Source organism: Triticum aestivum, chromosome 2D (assembly GCF_018294505.1).
Source record: "Triticum aestivum cultivar Chinese Spring chromosome 2D, IWGSC CS RefSeq v2.1, whole genome shotgun sequence".
Classification (NCBI taxonomy): Eukaryota; Viridiplantae; Streptophyta; class Magnoliopsida; order Poales; family Poaceae; genus Triticum; species Triticum aestivum.
The window spans coordinates 187,248,727-187,263,609 of NC_057799.1; positions in this window are offsets into that span (position 1 = coordinate 187,248,727).

Genomic DNA, 14,883 nt, shown 5'->3' on the forward strand with positions numbered 1-14,883 from the left:
GCCTTTTCGCCCAACCGGCTTATAAACTGGCTTACAGCAGCGATACGACCCGCCAGACGCTGGACGTCATTTATGCACACCGGTTTAGCCAGAGAGGTGATTGCCTTGATCTTCTCCGGGTTAGCTTCAATACCTCTGTTAGAAACCAGAAAACCCAAGAGCTTGCCTGCAGGAACGCCAAAAACACACTTGGCCGGGTTAAGCATCATCTTGTAGACCCGGAGATTACCAAAGGTCTCCCTCAGATCGTCTATCAAGGTCTCCTTCTCTCTGGATTTCACCACAATATCATCCACATAAGCATGAACATTGCCCCCAATCTGATCATGAAGACAATTCTGCACACACCGCTGGTAAGTCGCCTGGGCACTCTTGAGCTCAAAAGGCATAGACACATAACAGAAGGCTCCAAACAGAGTAATGAACGCCGTCTTCTCCTGGTCCTTAACTGCCATTTTGATCTGATGATAGCCAGAGTAAGCATCCAAAAAATCAAACGCTCACAACCCGCCGTAGCATCAATAATTTGATCAATACGAGGGAGAGCGAAAGGATCAGCCGGACAGGCTTTGTTTAAATCCGTATAATCCACGCACATACGGCAGGTGCCGTTCTTCTTGAGCACGAGCACCAGGTTAGCCAACCACTCTGGATGAAAGACTTCAACGATGAACCCGGCCGCAAGAGCCGGGCTACTTCCTCACCAATGGCTTGACGCCTCTCCTCGTTAAACCGCCGAAGAAACTGCTTGACTGGCTTAAATTTTGGATCAACATTAAGAGTGTGCTCAGCGAGTTCTCTCGGTACACCCGGCATGTCCGAAGGCTTCCATGCGAAGATGTCCCGGTTCTCACGGATGAACTCGATGAGCGCGCTTTCCTATTTAGGATCCAGATTGGCACTGATGCTGAACTGCTTAGATGAGTCGCCTGGAACAAAGTGAATAAGATTAGTCTCATCGGCCGACTTAAATTTCATTACCGGCTCATGCTCTGTGGTCGGTTTCTTCAAAGACGTCATATCTGCCGGGTCAACATTATCCTTGTAAAACTTTAATTCCTCTGTTGCACAAACAGATTCGGCGTAAGCAACGTCACCTTCCTCGCACTCCAAAGCTATCTTTCGGCTTCCATGAACCATAATGGTCCCGTTGTGACCCGGCATCTTGAGCTGCAAATATACGTAACACGGCCGTGCCATGAACTTGGCATAAGCCGGCCGCCCAAATAGAGCATGGTACGGGCTTCTGATCTTGACCACCTCAAAAGTCAGTTTTTCCGCCCTGGAGTTGTACTCATCTCCAAAGGCTACCTCCAGCTTGATCTTGCCAACTGGATATGCCGATTTACCGGGCACCACACCATGGAAGACAGTATTGGATTGCCTGAGGTCTTTGTCAATTAATCCCATACGACGAAAGGTCTCATAATAGAGGATGTTGATGCTACTGCCTCCATCCATGAGCACTTTAGTGAATTTGTACCCACCAACCTGAGGAGCCACCACCAAGGCCAGGTAGCCCGGGTTATCAACCCGAGGAGGGTGATCCTCCCTACTCCATACAATAGGCTGCTCAGACCATCGCAAGTAACGTGGAACCGCCGGCTCAACAGCGTTCACAGCCCTCTTATGAAGCTTCTGGTCTCGCTTGCACAAACTGGTAGTAAACACATGATACTGTCCACTATTGAGCTACTTTGGATGGGTCTGGTATCCCCCCTACTTTTGTTGTTGATTACCCTGGCCAGATTGCTGGTTAGAACCACCTTGATTACCTTGAGAATTCTGAAATTTGGAATTTGAGCCGCCGCCCTGGCCATGAAAGCTACCGCCCCCTGAGCCGCCGCCCTGTCCATTATTACCGTCGAACATGCTGGAATTCTTGAAAGCCTTCATGATCGCGCAGTCTTTCCATAGATGAGTGGCCGGCTTATCCCTAGTGCCATGCCTTGGACAGGGCTCATTCAACAATTGCTCAAGTGTTGGGCCTGACCCGCCAGACCGGGGAGGTGGTCTCCCCTTACGTCGGTGATTGTTACCCTGCGCGTTGGTGTTAGCCACAAACTCCAAACTATCATCAGCCTTACGTTTATTACCTCCTTGATTCGCCGGGTTATGCTGAGGGCCCTTGCCGTTGCCGTTCTTCTTTCCCTTCCCTGTCTTTTCATCATCAGACGTGGGATCCTTGGTACTATCAGAGTCGGCGTACTTGACCAGAGCCGCCATCAGCGTACCCATATCATTGCAATCGCGCTTGAGCCACCCAAGCTTCATCTTCAGGGGTGCAAAACGACAATTTTGCTCCAACATTAAGACTGCAAAGCCGGCATCCATCTTATCAGACGAATGTATTATTTCCTTGACCCGGCGTACCCAATGGGTTGTAGATTCGCCTTCCTGCTGCTTGCAGCTAGTCAAATCCACAATTGACATAGATTGCTTACATGTATCTTTGAAGTTTTGGATGAAACGGGCTTTCAGCTCTGCCCATGACCCGATGGAATTAGGTGGCAGTCCCTTCAACCAAGTGTGGGCAGTCCCATCCAACATCATGGTGAAGTATTTGGCCATCGCCGCTTCACTGACCTCTAGAAACTCCATAGCCATCTCGTAGCTTTCAATCCATGCTCCGGGCTGTAAATCAGCCGTGTAATTAGGTACCTTCCTAGGTCCTTTGAAGTCTTTGGGCAGACGTTCATTACGGAGAGCCGGCACCAGACAAGGGACACCTCCAGTCCTCGTAGCTATGCCTGCCTCGATAGAAGCCGTCGGGTAAACCGGAAAGGCTGGTAAGCTGTCAGCTGAGCCGCCTGCTCAGCCTCTTGACGTGTTATGTCTTGATCTACCGCGTTAAAGGCTCCATTATGCGCCGGGCCATGCCCACCTAACAAGTCACGGCACCGGACGTTGCTTGAGCCGCCGCCGAAACCATGTGTCTGCTATAACTCGGGCTCCGGTTTGGACGAGGGGTTGAATGAATCATGTCCCGGCTATATGAATATGCCTCCTGCTGTGCCAAAGCCATCTGAAGAAGTTCTCTGACCCTGCGGGTTTCGACCGCCGTTGGAGAATCGCCCTCGACCGGGAGAGCCGCCAGTCGTGCCACTGCAGCGATCATGTTTTCCAATGGGTTAGAATAATGACCCGATGGTATTGGTACGTATCGAGGTGGGGCAGTATTCACACGGGGAGGCCCCATCACTTGTGGCTGAACCAGCGTTCCAACCCCGGGTGCCGTGATCCGGTTCATCTCTGGCGGGTTACTAGGCCCTGCACCGGGCGTGTTGAAGAGGTTTCGAGGATCATAAACCGGAGGGAGCCGAGATTGAGCCTTCTGATGCCTCCTTCTCATGACCTCATTGGATGCATTCTGATCCATTGTGAGCCGGAAAGACTGCGCCTGAATCAGCTGAGTCTGGGCGTCCAGAGCCGCCCGTTCTGCAGCCATCCTGATTCCTTCCGCTGCTAGATCTTCCTTGGCTTGCACTATATCCAGCTTTAACTGTGCCACTTCTGCATCATGTTGAGCTTGATCCACCGGGACGACCGTGGCAGTTAACAGGGCAGTCATCTTATCCGTGAGATCCATCAGCACCTGAGCCGGCGAGTGCACAGGACCTCCTACCCCAGCGGCGGAGTTTTGAACAGGTTGCGTGCCGGCCATGAAGATTCCAACCCGGCTTGGCGGCTCAAAGGGGTCCGGAATACTGTCGCCATCGGAACAACCCCCGAGCCTGCCGTCTTGAAGTTGATACAACGAGTCCGTCTCACCTGTGGACGATTCATCATCAGAGCAGATGGCCGTCTCACCGCCAGATGTAGATCCTTCAAAGAGTCCTCCGTGGATGCATCCTACGAAGGCATGCTTCAGGGCAGGCAGAGTCCGGGCGGGTCTCGCACGCTGAGCCGTCTCGACGAGGTCGGTGCAGATGTCCGGCTCAGGGCCCGGCTCGCCGATCTTGCCAATGAAAACGTGGATTCCGCCGAAGGGGACCCGGTACCCGTACTCGATTGAGCCGGCGTCGGGGCCCTAGCCTACGTCGTCGATGTAGAGCTTGCCGCGATGACTTTTGGTCATCCGGCCCACAGCGTATCCCTTGAGCCCTTCGAAGCTGCCCTTCAAGAACTCAAATCCACCGTGCGCTGGCCCCACGGTGGGCGCCAACTGTCGTGGAATTGTCACGGCAGATGTCCTCGAGGAAGGACTTAGTCGTGGAGCCATCGCAACTAGGAAGCTTAAAGGGGTTAAAGCGGGACAAAGGACACGAGGGTTATACTGGTTCGGCCCCTTACGGTGAAGGTAAAAGCCTACTCCAGTTGAGGTGGAATTGCAAGGGTTTCGATGACCAGGGAGCGAATCCGCTATGCCCGGTTATCGATTTGATGTTGCTTATCCTGAACCGCCGCTGGGCCGTCCCTTTATATACAGAGGTTAACGCCCAGCGGCTCACAGAGTCCCGGCCGGCTCGTAAACAGTGTCCGGCTCAGTCTCTTAACTATTCTTGCCTTACAATACAAGTCACGCACTTATGGCGGTTTATTACTACGGGCCTTAAGTCGCCTCTGGGCTTTAGGCCCTTAATGGAACCGCCATCTTCAAGCTTGATATTGGGCTTCATATGATGAATCGCCATAACGTAACCCGATCCCTCCTGGGCGGGTTACACCAGTAGTTATATCCCCAACAATAACCGACACGCACACCCCATCTAGAAAGGCCATGGCATCTCTCATCATGCTTGTCTCTTGGACGCTTTGGAATGAAAGGAACGCTCGTGTGTACCGGCGCAAGAGCACACCGCTGCCGATACTGCTCAACACAACACCATTTTGGACGAGGCAAAGTTATGGATGGATGCGGGTGCAAAGAAGTTACAAAAAATCATTTTCGCGAGTAATTACCATGCGGTGTTGTAAGGGTCATTTGTGAAACTCCTTTCTCCCCTTAATTAATATATATGAGCAAATTCTTTGCCTCCGTTTCTTTTTAAAAAGCTAGGTTCTCAGAAAGCCACACACACTCAAACTCCAGTACGAGTCGAAGGTGCGCCACTGCTACCAGTCCGTCACCGAAGTCGGCTTGACATTGTATCCTACGGTCGGGAAATCGTCGTGTTAAGGTCCAGGCAGATAAACACCTCGAAGAAGAAGCCGCCATCGCATAAGACTTGTGTAGGTCAAAAATCCTAGAGCTAAATCATGCTCCGAACAAAATTTCCGTGAACTTCGCAACGACGACGGTGAAAACGCCACAACGACGGAGCGGAAGCACAAACCTCAAGAGAGAGGTCTGTCACGTTAGGCACACACCAAGGGAAAAAAGAGATCATGGCCTCATCGTTGTGGGATAAACAACAAGAACATCACCCTGATCTGCTGGCTGCTCGCAACGCCACCACCACAAAAGAGCAGGGAGAAGAAGGCCATTACCTTGATAGCAACACACCGACACATGAAAAAACGCCCGCCAAAATCCCAAGGACCCGAGACGACGTAGACACTGCCTCCCAGATCCAACATCGATAGATAGGATAACCACAACTTTTGTGAAAGGTGTGGAAGAAGGGGATCGTCAGTCTTGGAGCCTCACCTGCTCCAAGAAGCTGCTCTCCCGGCGAGCCGAACCAACGCAGTGATGCACAGGCAAGTATACCTACAATTCCGCCCTCTATCAGTGCTCTTCCTTTCATCGACGCTCCTCTCTTACAAGCCCGACCCTGAGGAGGCGGGCAGGGGAGATGAGAGGAGATCTTACCTGGTCCAAGTAGAGGTGGACGGCTGTGTCCGGTGGATGGCGGCGGCGACGACGACGACGGCGAGAGGGAGGGGGCGAGACGATGGGCGGGTTGGTGGAGACCGGAGACTCGGGTCTTCTCTACGTATTATGGGATGGGCCCACCTTGCAGTCTCTCTCTTTCGGATATCACGGCCCGACCCATTCACTAGCCTCATTCGTCTGTTTCGCCAAAAAGAAACGCGTTCCTCCCTTTTCGAAGGAGAGTATTTCCTAATGCGTACAAGTAGTAAAATTTGCGGGCGTGCCACTTGTTTTATGAAAAAAAGAAATAAAAAGAAAGACAAAATAAGGACAAATAAATAACGGAACACTGGACTTTATTGATCATTGTATTGAATACAAATACATTGTACAAGTTCCATTGGAATTTATCCTTCTGCCTTCTGCGTCGCGCTTAAGGAGTATCTGACTGAAGAGATTGTGTAGTTCGCCGATTCCCGGTGCATTTGCAAGCAACCGGTTAATTACATCCATGGGGTTGATCCCACGGCATACCTCCGATTAAGCTGCGTTGATGGTCGTCGTCATGTGTTGCTCATCCATATGCATGTGGTATTTTATGTGGATATTTGTGCAGATGGCTTTGTTTCGCCGAAACCCAGTCAGGAGTACTATCACCATGTTGGTGTGACCAACAGGATGTGTCGATGAAGGGGATGACTTTCGCCTCGTCGGTGCCCAGCCATGTGATGCCCTGACTTCATCGGACGCGGACATGTGTATGTTGCTCTCGCCTCGTCGGTGCCCAGCAACGGTGTGTCCAATTCGGTAGGTTTGTGACATGTCGGTAGAGTGGTGACCCAGCCCCGTCGGCCCTTGGCCAGAATTTTGTCCGGCCTCGTCGGCACTAGACGTATGATGAAGATGATGGTTTGTATAGCCTTTTGTCTCGTCGACACTTGGCCAAGATGTCGATGTAGAAAAATATCACAGATGCATATTAGATGGTGCTTGCAACAAAGCATATATTAAACTCGCATGCTCGTGGGAGCAAGGTTAATGTGAGATATTTCCTCGCGTCCTCATAAGAGACGGAAAAAATATATAGATTAGCCTCACCTCCTAGTAAGGGGTGAAACTAATTTAGTGTTATAGAACTCGCCTCCTTGTGAGGGGTGGAACTATAACAATATTTGACTAATCGCGCCTCCTCGTAAAGGGCCGAATTAGTGTAATGATCCGTCCCGCCTCCTCGTAAGGGGCGGACGCATGGATTAATAATCTCCTCTCTTTGTAAGGGGGAAAATCAATGTGGTAATCAGTGTGCCTCCTTGTGAGGGGCGCCACTAATTTTGATGTTATAGAGATCGCCTCCTCGTAAGGGGCTGCACTACAACGATATTGTATGGACTCCTTCGTATTTGGCTTGGTCGCATACGCTCGTCATGGTTTGTAAGAAGCAACGGTGAGCTATCCTTGTAGGAGTAGACATCCCGTGCTCGTTTGTGTTTTGCACTTGGATTCTGCCACACTAGAAAGTCACGATTCAGGCGTCACTTCGATGGAGGAATTTATCCTTGCATCGTTCTTTCTTACGGCACCGATCAGTTTGCCAACATGATCAATGATGATGAACATGTTTATACCGCGGAGTATTTCTCCATCAAGAAAATCAAGGAGATGAGACTTGAGCGTAAAGCTCACCAGGAGAATAGTGTCGAGTGCCCCTGCATGTCGGCCATTGAAGCGTCAGGAAGATCTCTCTCGGATAATCTCCCAATTTTGGTGGATCGTCTCACTTGCACGTCGCTCTTTTGGCGATCTGGGGCAAGATTGACGGTGTGTTTGATGCGTCGTGCCGCAACCGCTCTTGTGACGATTTGATTGCGGGTAACGCGTGCATGTGATGGTGCTGGCTGCTTCCGATGAGGGGTGTGATCTGGGGCGGAGCCAGGCCGGCGGTGCGCCCCGGGCCGCCTTCAGGCAATACCCCTGGATTTGGGCTTCACGTCTCTGGTAACACTAGTCGAAAAAGGGTCTAATGTAAAGCACATTAGTCCCGGTTTGTACCTGTACCGACACTAATGTAACCATTAGTGCCGATTCCAATGGCTAGGCAGGCGGCGCTCATTAGTATCGGTTCATAGCGAACACGAACCGGTACTAAAGACGTGGTGGCAGGCTGGTGTCAGGCTGCGGCCCCACCAGCACCTTTAGTACCGGTTCATGCCACGAACCGGTACTAGAGATGCACCTTTTGTTGGGGAACGTAGTAATTTCAAAAAAATCCTACGGACACGCAAGATCATGGTGATGCATAGCAACGAGAGGGGAGAGTGTTGTCTACGTACCCTCGTAGACAGTAAGCGGAAGCGTTATGAAAACGCGGTTGATGTAGTCGTACGTCTTCACGATCAACCGATCCTAGTACCGAATGTACGGCACCTCCGCGATCTGCACACGTTCGGCTCAGTGACGTCCCATGAACTCACGATCCAGCAGAGTGTCGAGGGACAGCTTTGTCAGCACAACGGCGTGATGACGGTGATGATGAAGCTACCGGCGCAGGGCTTTGCCTAAGCACTGCAACGATATGACCGAGGTAGATTATGGTGGAGGGGGGCACCGCACACGGCTAAGAGATCAATGATCAACTTGTGTGTCTATGGGGTGCCCCCCTCCTCCGTATATAAAGGAGTGGAGGAGGGGGAGAGGGCCGGCCTCCTAAATGCGCCCAAGGGGGGAGTCCTACTCCCGGTGGGAGTAGGATCCCCCTTCCTAAGTTGGAGTAGGAGAGGGAAGGAAGGGGGAGAAGGAGAGAAGGAAAGGGGGGGCCGGCCCCCTTCCCAATTCGAATTGGGCTTGGGGGGGCCACCTTAGCCGCCTCCTCCTCCTTTCCACTATGTCCCATTAAGGCCTATTGAAATGCCCACGATGCGGCTATATCTCCCACGTGTCGAGGCACGACTTAGAGGCATAACCGCATTGTGGTTTTGTCGCAAGAAGGGTCATCTTCACACAATCCCATGTAATGAACAAGAATGGGATAACGAGAGTTGGCTTACAATCGCCACTTCACACAATACATAAATATAATTCATACATCATCCAAAATCCACACATAGACCGACTACGGTCAAATCCAAATGAAAATAAGATAACCCCAAATGTTAGATCCCCGATCGTCCCAACTGGGCTCCACTACTAATCATCAGGAAAAGAAACATAGTAACGACCACGTTCCTCATCGAACTCCCACTTGAGGTCGATTGCATCATCTGCACTCGCATCGTCGGCACCTGCAACTGTTTTGGTAGAATCTGTGAGTCACGAGGACTCAGGAATCTCACACCCACGAGATCAAGACTATTTAAGCTTATAGGAAAGGATGGTGTAATGAGGTGGAACTGCAGCAGGCACTAAGCATATATGGTGGCTAAACATACGCAAATGAGAGCGAGAAGAGAAGCAAAGCATCGGTCGAGAAGCTAGAAGTGATCAAGAAGTGATCCTGAAACTACTTACGTTCATGCATAACTCAAACCGTGTTCACTTCCCGGACTCCACCGAGAAGAGACCATCACGGCTACACACACGGTTGATGTATTTTAATTAAGTCGTGACAAGTTCTCTACAACCGGACATTAACAAATTCCCATCTGCCTCATAACCGTGGGCACGGCTTTCGAAAGATAATACCCTGCAGGGGTGTCCCAACTTAGCCCATTATAAGCTCTCACGGTCAACGAAGGATAAACCTTCTCCCGGAAAGACCCGATCAGTCTCGGAATCCCGGTTTACAAGACATTTCGACAATGGTAAAACAAGACCAGCAAAGCCACCTGAATGTGCCGACAAATCCCGATAGGAGCTGCACATATCTCATTCTCAGGGCACACCGGATGAGACATCCTACGAGTAAAACCAGACCTCGAGTTTCCACGAGGGGGCCCCGCAGTCTACTCAGTTCGGACCAACACTCGAAGGAGCACTGGCCCGGGGGGGTTAAAATAAAGATGACCCTCGGGCTCGCGAAAACCCGGGGGAAAAGGCTTAGGTGGCAAATGGTAAAACCAAGGTTGGGCCTTGCTGGAGGAGTTTTATTCAAGGCGAACTGTCAAGGGGGTCCCATAAATCACCCAACCGCGTAAGGAACGCAAACTCAAGGAACATAATACCGGTATGACGGAAAACTAGGGCGGCAAGAGTGGAACAAAAAACCAGGCATAAGGCCAAGCCTTCCACCCTTACCAAATATATAGATGCATTAATATAATAAAAGGTATTGTGATATTCCAAAATATCCATGTTCCAACATGGAACCAACTTCATCTTCACCTGCAACTAGCAACGCTATAAGAAGGGCTGAGCAAAAGCGGTAACTTAGCCAAACAACGGTTTGCTAGGAAAGGATGGTTAGAGGCTTAACATGGCAATATGGGAGGCATGATATAGCAAGTGGTAGGTATCGCAGCATAGCAATAGAACGAACAACTAGCAAAGCAAAGATAGAAGTGATTTCGAGGGTGTGGTCATCTTGCCTGCAAGGTTCTCAGAGTTATCGAAAGCTTGATCCTCGTAAGCGTACTCAATAGGTTCCTCGTTCACGAACTCGTCTCCCGGCTCTACCCAAAACAAGAACACAAGCAACGGAACCACAATCAATCACGGGAAATGCACAAGCAACATGATGAAAAACATGCATGATATGCGAGATGTGGTATGCGATGCATATGTGTGCTCCGGAAGAAAAATGATGAACAAGGCACTAACTTGGCAAACCAAGCATGCCACTAGAAAGATGAGATGATTTCGGTTGAAATCGATATAAAGATCACCGGAAAAGTTGCACGGTTTGCAAATGGCAAGCAAAACAAGAATGACACGAATCTGTGATTAACAGCATGATAGCACTTAGAATGCAACGAGTAACAATGCTACAGCACTCCAACATAGCAACAAAGCATATGACAGTCATCTACAGGAGATGCTTGACAAAAGATGAACACTGAGCTACGGCTAGATCACAACATAACAGGCTCAAACAAGCATGGCAAAAGTGCAAAAGATATCAGGTTTACAGACTTGGTGAAATTACTGGACATGCCTGAAACAGCATCAGGTAGTAATGTTCAGAGCACGAAATCAACATGCTATGGGAACTTAACATGGAAAAACAAGGCATGGAAGTATTATAATAAATTCATATGACAAAAGTCCCTTACTGACCATAAGATAAAAAGGACCAGAAGATACGATAGCAACCATGTAAACATAGCAAGTTTCGTTAACAGGTTCCAGACTTGGCAGAAAACAGAGCATGGCAGAAACAGACATTATGAAGGCATCTTATTGAGCTTGATGCACTCACTACAAAGCAATGTATGACAAAACAAGTATACCTACAGCAAGATGGCATGTTTATGAAACTATCCATGGCAAGAGAAAATACATAGCATGTTTGAAACAACTACAACAAGCTTGGCAAAATTGTATATCATGTTAACAATCTGTCAGAAATATTTTATAGCAAACGTAGAGCAAGATTGAGTCATGCTATGGCACTCCATAATTGCAAACAAGGGCATGGATGGATCAATTACAACACTATCTACAAAACATCCTTACTGAACATCACCAAAATAAGCATGGATCTCTATGTAACAACATGGATACATAGCAACAAAATAACAGCAGTCACAGACTTGGCAAAACTACTTCCCTAAAATCAGAAACATCAGGAAGCCTAGTTTGCATGCTTGTGCTAGTCACCACAGAGATCACAAAAATACATCGCATAAATCTCTGTAAATATGGCATGGCATACACCAAAACACATGTAGAGCTCATGCCCAAAAGATGCACACATCAACAGCAACAAAAATAACAAATCCTCAAGTTCTGATAAGTAACAGCAGATAACAGCAACTAGCACTCTTGCACCAGAGATTTGGGCATCAAGATGGACTCAAATGAACATGGTGCAATGGAACAAAATGAAGAGCATCTTGAGACGAACATTTCGATATATTAAACGCACGAAACGGAGCTATATGCAGAGAGTTATGATGCGATGAACATAACAAGATATTGTAAAAATCTTAGGACTTTGGACTTCGGGGGAGGAGAAGAAAAGTCAACCGTGGCTTTGTTCAAATCGGATCGGCCGAAGCTTGCCGGCGATGGAGCTGGCCGGAGCAGGGAGACGGCGGCGAGGGGAAGGACGACACGGCGCGGCTCCGGCGTCCGTAGCTCGGGGAGGGGCGCGGGGAGGCGCGGCAGAGGAGATGCGAGGCGGTGGCGGGGAAGCCGCGGCGACGGGCGGCGGTGGGCGCGGGCCCGCGGGAACGGCGGCGGGGCGGCGCCGGCGGAGTCCGGCAGGCGGCGGGGGTCGAGGGCGCTCGGGCGCCGCGGGCTGGAGGAGGAAGAAGGCGGGCTCGGGGCGGAGCCGGCTCAGGCCGCGGGGGCCGGTTGCGGGCTCCCCGGGCCGCGGCGTATGGGCGGCGGGGCTTGCCACGTGGCAGGCGCGGACTGGCTGCGGGGCGGCGGCGCGATTCGTCCGGCGGCGGCGGACGCGTCCGGCCGCGGAGAGGGGAAGGGGACTAGGGTTTGGACCCGGAATCCGGAGGGGGAGGTATTTTTATAGGTAGAGGGAGCTAGGAGACTCCAAATGGAGTGCGGTTTTCGCCCACACGATCGTGATCGAACGACCTAGAGCATGGAAGAGACTTAGATGGGTTTTGGGATCTTTAGAGGGGGGGGTTTTCTGCAACACACAAAAGGACTTTGCGGTTACCCGGTTAACCGTTGGAGTACCAAACGACCTCCAAATGGAACGAAACTTGACAGGTGGTCTACCGGTGGTATACCAAGGCCACTTGACAAGACTCGGTCCATTCCGAGAACGTTCAACACCCGCTCACGAAAAGAAACAAAAGGGGTGCACCGGATTGCAAAACGGACAACGGGGAAAATGCTCGGATGCATGAGACGAACATGTATGCAAATGAGATGCACATGATGACATGATATGAGATGCATGACATGAACAAAATGCAAAAACGAAAATCGAAACCCGAGCACGGAGGGAATATCATAACTCATAGCCGAAAATGGCAAGAGTTGGAGTTACAAATATGGAAAGTTACATCCGGGGTGTTACACCTATTGACTCCCCGGGGGGTTTCGGTAACCCCCCGGTACTCCGGTATATGCCTGAACTCTCTCGAAACCTTTCCGATGTCTAAACATAGTCATCCAATATTTCGATCTTTATGTCTCGACCATTTCGAGACTCCTCGTCATGTCCGTGATCATATCCGAGACTCCGAACTACCTTTGGTACATCAAAACACATAAACTCATAATACCGATCGTCACGGAACGTTAAGCGTGCGGACCCTACGGGTTCGAGAACTATGTAGACATGACCGAGACTCATCTCTGGTCAATAACCAATAGCGGAACTTGGATGCTCATATTGGTTCCTACATATTCTACGAAGATCTTTATCGGTCAAACCGCATAACAACATACGTTGTTCCCTTTGTCATCGTATGTTACTTGCCCGAGATTCGATTATCGGTATCTCAATACCTAGTTCAATCCCGTTACCGGCAAGTCTCTTTACTCGTTCCGTAATGCATCATCCCGCAACTAACTCATTAGTCACATTGCTTGCAAGGCTTATAGTGATGTGCATTACCGAGAGGGCCCAGAGATACCTTTCCGACAATCGGAGTGACAAATCCTAATCTTGATCTATGCCAACTCAACAAGTACCATCGGAGACACCTGTAGAGCACCTTTATAATCACCCAGTTACGTTGTGACATTTGGTAGCACACAAAGTGTTCCTCCAGTATTCGGGAGTTGCATAATCTCATAGTCATAGGAACATGTATAAGTCATGAAGAAAGCAATAGCAACATACTAAACGATCAAGTGGTAAGCTAACGGAATGGGTCAAGTCAATCACATCATTCTCTAATGATGTGATCCCGTTAATCGAATGACAACTCATGTCTATGGCTAGGAAACTTAACCATCTTTGATTCAACGAGCTAGTCAAGTAGAGGCATACTAGTGACACTCTGTTTGTCTATGTATTCACACATATACTAAGTTTCCGGTTAATACAATTCTAGCATGAATAATAAACATTTATCATGATATAAGGAAATATAAATAACAACTTTATTATTGCCTCTAGGGCATATTTCCTTCAGTCTCGCACTTGCACTAGAGTCAATAATCTAGATTACACAGTAATGATTCTAACACCTATGGAGTCTTGGTGCTGATCATGCTTTGCTCGTGAGAGAGGCTTAGTCAACGGGTCTGCAACATTCAGATCCGTATGTATCTTGCAAATCTCTATCTCTCCCTCCTTGACTTGATTGGGGATGGAATTGAAGCATCTCTTGATGTGCTTGGTTTCTTGTGAAATCTGGATTCCTTTGCCAAGGCAATTGCACGAGTATTGTCACAAAAGATTTTTATTGGACCCGATCCACTAGGTATGACACCTAGATCGGATATGAACTCCTTCATCCAGACTCCTTCATTTGCTGCTTCCAAAGCAGCTATGTACTCCGCTTCACACGTAGATCCCGCCATGACGCTTTGCTTAGAACTGCACCAACTGACAGCTCCACCATTCAATATAAATACGTATCAGGTTTGTGACTTAGAGTCATCCGGATCAGTGTCAAAGCTTGCATCGACGTAACCATTTACGACGAGCTCTTTGTCACCTCCATAAAAGAGAAACATATTTTTAGTCCTTTTCAGGTATTTCAGGATGTTCTTGACCGCTGTCCAGCGATCCCCTCCTGGATTACTTTGGTACCTCCCTGCTAAACTAATAGCAAGGCACACATCAGGTCTGGTACACAACATTGCATACATGATAGAGCCTATGGCTGAAGCATATGGAACACCTTTCATTTTCTCTCTATCTTCTGCAGTGGTCGGGCATTGAGTCTGACTCAATTTCACACCTTGTAACACAGGCAAGAACCCTTTCTTTGCTTAATCCATTTTGAACTTCTTCAAACTTTATCAAGGTATGTGCTTTGTGAAAGTCCAATTAAGCGTCTCGATCTATCTCTATAGATCTTGATGCCCAATATATAAGCAGCTTC